The sequence below is a fragment of the Rhinolophus ferrumequinum genome, chromosome 18 (assembly GCF_004115265.2).
Source record: "Rhinolophus ferrumequinum isolate MPI-CBG mRhiFer1 chromosome 18, mRhiFer1_v1.p, whole genome shotgun sequence".
Taxonomy (NCBI): domain Eukaryota; kingdom Metazoa; phylum Chordata; class Mammalia; order Chiroptera; family Rhinolophidae; genus Rhinolophus; species Rhinolophus ferrumequinum.
In genome coordinates this window covers 24,829,459-24,836,994 of record NC_046301.1, presented here as the reverse complement: position 1 = coordinate 24,836,994, position 7,536 = coordinate 24,829,459, and the positions used below count along the sequence as shown (strand labels likewise).

Here is a 7,536-nt window from a genome sequence, read left to right as displayed (position 1 = left end):
ACAATCCGGGCCACATATAACAAAGAATCTCTCCTGCGTGGACCAGCACATCTTCTGTTTTCACACGACTATTGCCATATCTTTAGTCCAGTGGTCCCACAGCACACATGAGCTTTAGCAATTTATAAACCAAGAGACTCAATGAATTTAAGTAAATGTAAACACAATATGGTTCAGATGTGATGTCTATAAATAGTAAAGCCTGGAAGTGTTCTAGAACAGTGGCTCGCAAAGGACGGCTCCTGAACCAGCAGCCTCATCTTTACCTGAGAACTTAGGAATGCAAATTCTCAGCCCCCCACACTTACTAATCAGAAACTCTAGGGACATGGCCCAGCAGCCTGTGTTTTCATAAGCCCTCAGAGGTGATTCTGATACACACTAAAGTTTGCGATCCACTGTTCTAGTACATTTAATAGCTTCAGTCATCAAAGGTCAGAATTAAAGCATGTTTACTTACCTCCTCCCTGATGCAAGGTTTACATGTATCTTCTCTGGTTTTCATGAATCGTCAGTCATTATCCTGCCACAAACAAGTGATTAATAGTCAAAGTCAAGCAGAGCATAAATGATAAAAGTTCTGTTTCTCGTGGCACACGCAGATGTTTTGCCTGCTTGTATCTATGGTTTTTTTCAGACTTGTCCTGTAGTCTCAGGGCCCAATTTAAGAAAAAACAATTACTGTTTCCCATTTTATTTTTAGTCATACGCTAAGTAATTAAGTCTTTTCTGTGTCTTGGAGCAATCCAACTTTTCAGAGGACTTTAAAATGAACAAAGAAAATTCAGTTAATAGGCATGGACAGAATGGAATCAACTTACTAAAATTAAAGTCCTGGAGAGGTCACAGCATAGAACCAGATTCGGGAGGATTAAACACATCATTGTGCTGCTTTTCTCCAACTATACATGTTATTTTCCATAGTAACATTGTTCTCCATAGTTAGGTAGGGAGGATAGATTTGACACGTGAAAATGCCAGAATAAACTTAACCCATAAAAAAGATCTTCCATATCAGATCTTGCAAACTGGTACCCAGGGGCCAAAGTAGGCCAGCAGACATATCTTGTTTGAACCCTACCCTATATTGTTTGTTTTGTTTAATGTTTGACAACATTTTAAAATTGGGAGATTTCACATTAAAAAAAAAAAAAAAAACACAGAATTTTGGCTTCTCTTGATCCAGCAACACTGGACCTCCTTTTTTTCCATGACAAATATGGCTGAAGCCCTGTAGCTACTCTCCTAGAAAAGCAAAAACTCTCTAGGTTGCCAGATCCCCACCTACCTCACTCCATTTATATTAGAGTTTGTATTTTCTGCCTAATATCCCACCCAAAAGGTTTCCAGATTGGGAGGAGAGTGTCCTCTGTCATTTTACACTAACGGGACACCAAAAAAGTAAGTTTCACTCTACAGACCAGGCCTATGCCAACTGCTTTTCTGGAGTGACTGCCACCATCTGTGCAAGACCTGCTCATTCACCTGGACGCTTGGCTCTCATCATCTCCCCTGCTCTGTCAGAACGCCGTTTTCCCATCTCTCCTGTCCCTCCACCCTTTATTTTGCTATTAGAACACTGCACAGATTTTTCAAGCCCTGAAAACAAAACACCTCCTAACCCCAAGACTATCTTGAAGCCACCGTCCAGCTTGTTCCTACCCTTTGTCTTTCATCTCCAACTCCCTCCTTGCTGGTCTTTCCCCAGTCTGCTGCAATCCAGCTTCTGCAACCACCATTCAATGGCAACGGATCTGGCTGCTGTCACCATAGCCTCCTAATTACCAAATCCAGTGGACTTCTTTCAGTCTGGATTCTTCTCTCCCTACCCCTTCGTGTCTTTCTTAACTTTCCTCATCTTTCAAGTATTCGTTCAGGCCTCACTCCCTCCTCTGAGTTTTCCCAGGGCTCTCAGCTGAGTTGAATGCCTCTCTGAGCCAGGTCTCTCATGCCATTCTCTTCTTGTCTCTATAATCAAACCCCAAATATTGCATCATGATTCTTGCTTTTAAATCTGTCGTCCCCACTGAAAGTAACAGACTATGCCTCATTCATCTTTGTATGCACAGTGCCCAGTACAGTGGCTGACACACAATAAGCATTTGATAAATACCAAATAACGAAGAAATAAATGGATGAATGATTGAGCAAACCAACAATTAAAGCACCCTTTAAGTTTGTTAAGAGTAGGAAGGCCTGAAGTTCTTTAGAAGCATTTTGTCCCAAAACATGAGTTTTATCTGAGAAGCTACCCTGTATACGAGGCTGTATAGTTAAGTTCGCGAATTCATCCCAGAAAAAGTGCTACATATCTCATTGGTGAATATCACTATGGTCACCTTCGAAGTACTCCCCTTGGGAAGCTATGCACCAATGTCAGCTCCTAGTCCACCCTTCACAGCAATTTTGGAACTCTTTTTCTGGAATGACTATCAAAGTTGTCATCGTATTACCCTTGATGTAATGGATGTCATCAAAATGTCTTCCTTTCAGTATTTCCTTTATCTTCGGGTAAAGAAAGAAGTCACTGGGGGCATAATCAGCTGAGTAGGGAGGGTGTTCCAATACAGTTATTTGTTTACTGGTTAAAACTCCCTCACACACAGTGTTGTATGAACTGGTGCATTGTCGTGATGCAAGAGCCATGAATTGTTGGCGAAAAGTTCAGATCGTCTAACGTTTTCATGCAGCTCTTTTAGCACTTGCAAATAGTAAACTTGGTTAACTGTTTGTCCAGTTGGTACAAATTCATAATGAATAATCCCTCTGATATCAAAAAAGGTTAGCAACATCGTTGCAACAAGTTCACGAACTTAATTGTCAGACCTCGTAAAAAAATTAAATCAAGTGGAGAAAAAAGTATATGCTTTATCTCCTCTTCTTGCTGGACATTTAAAAGACTTTGGAATAGTAATGCCCTTTAGTATCTACTAAAGAAAGCACCACCCCAAAATGTTTATAGCTCCAGATGCACAACGATGGAAGCAGGCTATGAAAGGCTGCACTTGAAAAAGAGAGGAAACCCCTTCTAACAATGGAATCCAGAGATTAAGAGTGATAGAAATAACCTAAAGGAATAATAAGGTGAGAATGGAATAAATGTGTCCCCACATCCTTTAAGAAGTCATTCGTTGACATCGTCACACAGAAACAGTTCTCCATGGTAACTAGAAACGAGGCTGGGAAGCTACTGTCCTCATTTCTCAGATTTACCCGAGCTCTGCTATCACCAGCTCACTCTGGACCAGCAGGGAGGTGACATGAAAAGCGGGGAATGACGTTGGAGGTCCCAGGCTTGATGGCCTATCTGTGTTGGCAAGAAGTAGGGAGGAAACCAGTCTGTGGTAGTAGGAAAAGAAGATGAGTTCGTGTGGCCATCTCATACTGGACAAGGGCTGCCCTCCCACGTGGTCGTTCACACGTCGCAGTAATTTTTTTATCCCATATTCTTTTCTTTCCTTTTTATTGAATCTTCCCCAGAGAAAGGGGGAAATTGTACACTATGACTGTCTTTATGTAAAATTAACATTATTTCTTTAAAAAGATTGCAACAAAAAGTCCAAAGAAATCAAGTATTTTTCCAAAGTCATAGAGGACGACACTGACCAAATTCCTCAATCACATGGACTCTTTATTTCTATTGCATTTTTATGGGCTTATTATATAAAACAATACATAGACTATTAAACGAAAATGTATGCATTCAACTATTTCTATTTGTTTAATAAGAAAAATTAAGAATAATCTATAAATTTCACTGCCTAAAACTTTTATTCTATGTAGAAGGTTTATTTTCTGACACCTTATATTTAGTTTGCTCGGTAAGGTGTATAATGGCTTTTGCAGCATTTGGTTTTTTTAGTGATAGTTTCTGATTATTCTGAAATAATTTGGTGCTTGTCTCCTTTGTCATGCTTAGTTCATATTCATTTTATATAGATAATTCATATTATATATGTATACTCAGTATTCATTCTCTCTATATAAATATACATATATATACATAGAAGGCATAATCAGAGAAAAATTGTGCAGGGATTTCAACATGCGAACATCTTTCTCAAGTCTGAGCTCAAAGACTAGTCCATGGAAAGCTCCTGTGCTGCTGTCACCCACTTCCTCATGTGGCTTCTAGCTTCCAGGTCATCATGGTAGAATTTCAACCCTTTGCAATCGTTGAAGGGCTGTGGTGCTGGAACTCGATTCCCATCCCAAAATATCCAAGCATTTTTCTTTCCCATTAAGCTCGTGCTCCTCAGATCGGTACCCCTACATGCCTTCCTTATGTATCTAGAAACATCTGAAGTGGTGAATGTACTTTACTTAGGCCCATGAGAATCTCTCGCCCCTCACTTAGCCCTTTTCCAATACACAAAGAAAGATACATGACAGGCATGGAGTGCCCATACTCCAGCTCCCTTGGTGAAGAGGGACCTCTCTTATATCCTGTTCCATTCTCTTTCTTATCCCGTTCCTCCACCCTCTTCCTTTCACTGCCATTGACTGAACACAGTAAGGGGAAAGAGCAAGGATTATTAGGATCTCCACAGAACAAGATGAAAAGGAAAACTACTAATTCCATTCATGCCTTTTCCTCCTCCATCCCATAGCAACCCTCCAAAAGGACTACGTGGAAACTAAAACTATTTCCCTGATCAAATGATATGCACATCATGCAACTTACAGGCAATTATCAGATATATTCAAAAACATAATTTTTTATATGTCAAATCACTGCCTCATTGACTCTGAAAACAGTCAATCATTTCTTAAATTAAGAACAGCTTTTAAAAGTGATGATCCACTTGACAAAAAATAAAAAAGAAACTATGATAGCTAAGACTGTCATTTTATATAAAAAAATATTAGAAAGCTGTTCATTATTTTTCTACTAGGGATACAAATATATTAAGTTTCTGGATAATTTCATTATTAGCAATAACTTTCTGAGCATCTCTATGTAAAGCACTATGCCTTCTTTTTTCTGTTTGATATGTACCTTAGCAATAAAGACAATTCAGTGCAATCCTAATACGATAAAAATGTGGTATACAAATATATGGAGCTTGATCTGCATGCAACATCTCTTAGCTCCTGTCGGTGCTTAAAACAATCATATGACTCATTTGGAGACTTGTGTTCATGTTGCTTAAATGAAAAAAAAAAAAAAAGGCATGCATTCACTGCCTCTGCGTAGTTCAGCTGTCTTAAAAAGGCAAGGGCATGTTATTGTGATCACTTTGCCAATGGCGCATGCACCAGGCCTGGCCTAAACCTCCGCTCTGCCCAAACCAGCTGCCTGAGCATCCAGTCCCAAGAATGTAACTAACTGTTTGCCTGGTGTTTTCCAAAGCCATTCCCCTCCCTCAAGACACTTAGGAGCAGAGAGTTGAGAGATTAACAGATTTGAGAGTCCAGGAAAAACTCAAACATCCTGACTTCTGGCAGCTCCCCTTGCCCTGTTTCCCTACAGCCCACATGGCGCTTCATCAGTGATGAGTGCTAGAAAGTTGCTTAGCGTGATGGAAGTCTCTCTACCGCACTCTGTTCTCAGAGCAACATATACATTATCTCTGTGCCATACATTTGCATTAGGAATTTTCTGGAGGCAATTACCCTTTGCAACTAATAAAAGAAGATGCAACTATATAGATGTACTGTTGGCAGTGCCATTTCATATTGAGGCTGATTTGTTTGTGGTTGTCGGGAATGCCAGATCTGAGTACTGTTTATTCCGCTCACTCACACGTCATTGCTGGGGTCGTGCTGCTAACGGTAACAGCTATCTGAGGCAGCACAAGCAGTTACCCTCCTCGGGTGGAGAGCTCTCAGCTGCACTTTTGACCTCGTCCTGAACAGCTTACAATGTATAATTCAATACAAGCAGAGCCCTCATTTGCCACCATGAACATGTGGTCTAATGGCCTGCCTCTAAACATCAGTCTAGTGTCTACGATTTAAATGAGGAGCAGAGATTTATATACAGAGGCCTTAATCAAAAATTTCTCAGGCGGTTAGAGCTCCATGCTCCTAACTCCGAAGGCTGCCGGTTCGATTCCCACATGGGCCAGTGGGCTCTCAACCACAAGGTTGCCAGTTCAACTCCTCGAGTCCCGCAAGGAATGGTGGGCTCAGCCCCCTGCAACTAAGATTGAACACAGCACCTTGAGCTGAGCTGCCGCTGAGCTCCCGGATGGCTCAGTTGGTTGGAGTGCATCCTCTCAACCACAAGGTTGCCGGTTCGACTCCCGCAAGGGATGGTGGACTGTGCCCCCTGCAACTAGAAAAGGGCAACTGGTCCTGGAGCTGAGCTGCACCCTCCACAACTAAGACTGAAAGGACAACTTGAAGCTGAACGGCACCCTCCACAACTAACATTAAAAGGACAATAACTTGACTTGGGGAAAAAAAAAAAAAAAGACCTGGAAGTACACACCGTTCCCCAATAAAAGTCCTGTTCCCCTTCCCCCATTTAAAAAAAAAAAAAATTTCACAAAGAACCCCCTTGGATTTGGACACAAAGAGCTCTACAGAACTTCTCTGCATTTTGTACAGTGAGCATGTATTATTTATTTTAAAAAAGAAAAAAGAAAAAGCATACAACACATGTGATATAAAGTCAGGAAGGGGATAGGCCCCTCGTTCTGAGATCCCTCCCACAGGAACTCTTGAGGGACAGGAAGACTTACCATGGGGCACATCGACTCATAGAGATTTTAAGGAAATTCACTTCTAGAAACTCAAATTCCTTACTGAAAACTGTACCTGAAGATGTGTGCATATATTGTATACAAGTTATACCTCAGTATTAAAAAAATTTTTTAAAGAATATATTGATGAAGAGTGTTCAGAAAATAACCAATAGAAGACCTGTTGTGGTTTCTCTTGACTAACATCTTAGAGGTAGTACAAGGTATCCTTAGCATTCAGGATATGTATATCTGTTGAGGAAGTGTACAAGTCTTATAGATATTCAGAACCTGTACCGTGATATATCCTCTAGCTGTAAGGTGAATATCACGTTAGGGACTAGCCAAGCAATTTGATCTTGCGGCTCTCCATCAAATGAATAAGGTTGACCTAAGAGCTCAGTGCAGATAGGTAAGGAGTAAGTCAGAAAATCTGTCTCAGAACAAGGTGCTCCTGGATGGCTAATGCCTGGAAACAGGTCGAGTACATTCAGGGGAATCCAGTCAGGCCACGGAGAGGTATCACAGAGGACCAGGTAGAGAGACTGCCCAGCCTAAAGAAGCCTGAGGACAGAGCAGCTGACAGGGCAGTTAGCGTATGTCCAGCAAGAATTGTGTGGAAGAATCACTCTAGCAAAGGAGCCCAATCTAACAAATCCTGTCAGGAATATAGTTCTCGGAGCTTTTGCCTCATAGCCACTGAGAAGCTCTCTCGAATTGGGCAGGGTTTCCCATGCCCGACCCCAACAACAATGACAGACACTGAGATTCTTGGTTTTGTTAAACATTCTTGAAAAAAACTCAAGTCATCCTTCAATGAAAGAAAACCAACATGTACAAACTTGCT

General features: G+C 41.0%; 1 long non-coding RNA gene across 1 annotated transcript in view; it reads right to left on the bottom strand.

Moving 5' to 3' along the window:
• Positions 1-454: 454 nt before the first annotated feature.
• LOC117037550 (uncharacterized) overlaps positions 455-7,536 on the bottom strand; it is a 51,948-nt gene continuing 44,866 nt past the window's right edge. The window contains exon 4 of the long non-coding RNA XR_004425544.1: positions 455-523. This is a non-coding gene — a long non-coding RNA (uncharacterized LOC117037550). The remainder of the gene's footprint in view (positions 524-7,536) is intronic.